Here is a 2472-nt window from a genome sequence, read left to right as displayed (position 1 = left end):
TGATTATGGGATTTATCCATAAACAAAATTCCCTAAGTTCTCAGAATCTGTTCATAGATGTATTTATGGATAAAATTTATCGAAAATAAAATTCCTGCTTTCTAGAGGAAGCCCTGAGTAGGTTTGAGACCCCAGTGGATCAGAAAAACAGGATTTTTCCAGAGCTGGGGCAGGATTAGATGGGATTTTGGGAGAAATTCCTTCCTCGGATGGAATTCCCAGAGGAGCACTCTGGGACAGTTCCCTGTGAGGGTGGAATGAGATGATTTTTAGGATCCTTTCCAACCCGAAACTTTGTGGGATTTTATGAAACAAATCCTGTGCGAATCCATCCTCTGCAAAAGGAAACTTTTTTGTCATTAAAAAAAAAATTGATTAATTTTGTGGGCGGCCCTATAACAAATCCCCTCTGCCCCCTCAATTCCAATCCCACTCCCATGGAAATAAAGCTCAGCCTTTTTAGGATCAGTTTTAATCCCAAAAACACCCGGGCTCAGGGAGCTGGGAGCTCTGTCAGGGAAGGAATTTGGGGTTTTCATCCAAAGCCACGATTGCGGGTGGAATTTGGGATTCCGACGTGCTGACAGCAGCGTTCCCCCGGAACGGCTCCTCCTCCTCCTCCCAAACCTGGGACGGCAAATGAATCACGGCAGAGGAATGGAGTTCACATGTGGCACCTACGGGAGGGCACGGAGAGGAGCTGCGGGGTGAATTCGGGATGGAAAATACCCACAAAGGTGCAAAAAAAAAAAACCTGAAGAGCCCTGAAAATGAATTTGGGGTGGAAAATACCCACGAAGGTGCAAAACAAACCCTGCAGAGCCCTGAAAAGTGAATCTGGGTGGAAAATAACCCTGGAGGCAGAAAAAAAACCCTGCAGAGCCCCAAAAATTAATCTGGGGTGGAAAATATCCCTGGAGGCACAAAAAAAAAAAAAACTCTGAAGAGCCCTAAAAGTGAATTCGGGCTGGAAAACACCCACGAAGGCACAAATTAGCCCTGCAGAGCCCTAAAAGTGAATCCTGACTGGAAAATATCCCCGGAGGCACAAAAAAAAACAACTCTGAAGAGCCCCAAAAGTGAATCCGGGCTGGAAAATTTCTGTGGATGAATGAATCAACCCTGCAGAGCCCTAAAAATGAATCTGGGGTGGAAAATACCCACGAAGGTGCAAAACAAACCCTGCAGAGCCCTAAAAATGAATCCTGACTGGAAAATATCCCTGGAGGCACAAAAAAAACCCCTGCAGAGCCCCAAAAGTGAATTTTGGGCTGGAAAATCTCTATGGAGGGAGAAATCAGCCCTGCAGAGCCCTGAAAGTGAATCTGGGCTGGAAAATTTCTGTGGATGTATGAATCAAACCCTGCAGAGCCCTAAAAATGAATCTGGGGTGGAAAATACCCACGAAGGCACAAATCAAACCCCGCAGAGCCCCAAAAGTGGATTCTGGCTGGAAAATACCCACAAAGGTACAAATCTATCCTGCAGAGCCCTAAAAGTGAATTCTGGGCTGGAAAATCTCTATGGAGGGAGAAATCAACCCTGCAGAGCCCTGAAAGTGAATTCTGGGCTGGAAAATATCCCTGGAAGCACAAAAAAACCTCTGAAGAGCCCTAAAAGTGAATCCTGGCTGTAAAATCTGGGCCGTGGCGAGCAGTTCCAGGACAGCTCCTGACAAAGGGATGGATTTTCTCCCGGGAGCTCTTTCCTGTCCAATGTGTGYGAACCGCTCGGGGTTACATCAGAGCCGAGGAATCCTCGCACTCACTCAGCCGCTCGGAAARGGAAAATCGCCCCGAGCTTTAAAGGGCCACGAGCGGCTGGGCAGGAGCGGGGAGGGAGCTCCGGGCAGGACCTGCCGAGTCCTGCAGAGACCACGGCTCGGCTCTTCTCAAATCTGAGCCCTTATCCACGGCTCGGCTCTTCTCAAATCTGAGCCTTTATCCACGGCTCGGCTCTTCTCAAATCTGAGCCCTTATCCACGGCTCGGCTCTTCTCAGAGCTCAGCCCTTCTCCAGAGCTCAGCCAAACTCAGATCTGAGCCCTTCTCAGAGCTCAGCTCTTCTCAGAGAGCAGCTCTTCTCCAGATCTGAGCCCTTATTCACGGCTCAGCTCTTCTCGGAGCTCAGCTTTTCTCCAGAGCTCAGCCTTTCTCAGCGCTCATCCCTTCTCAGAGCTCAGCCCTTCTCAAATCTCAGCCCTTCTCAGAGCTCAGCCTTTCTCAGAGCTCAGCCTTTCTCAGAGCTCATCCCTTCTCAGAGCTCAGCTCTTCTCAAATCTCAGCTCTTCTTCAGATCTCATCGCTTCTCCAGAGCTCAGCCCTCATCCACGGCTCAGCTCTTCTCAGATCTCAGCCCTTCTCAAATCTCATCCCTCCTCCAGAGCTCATCCCTTTTCTGGGACTCATCCTTTCTCCAGGCCCAGCCCTTCTCCAGGCTCATCCTTTCTCCAGGCTTGTCCCTTAACCAAATC

Source organism: Malurus melanocephalus, unplaced genomic scaffold (genome assembly GCF_030028575.1).
Source record: "Malurus melanocephalus ecotype Western Australia unplaced genomic scaffold, MMel_1.1 scaffold_1798, whole genome shotgun sequence".
Lineage (NCBI taxonomy): Eukaryota > Metazoa > Chordata > Aves > Passeriformes > Maluridae > Malurus > Malurus melanocephalus.
The sequence above is the reverse complement of the archived record's forward strand: the minus strand, read 5'-3'. Positions refer to the sequence as shown.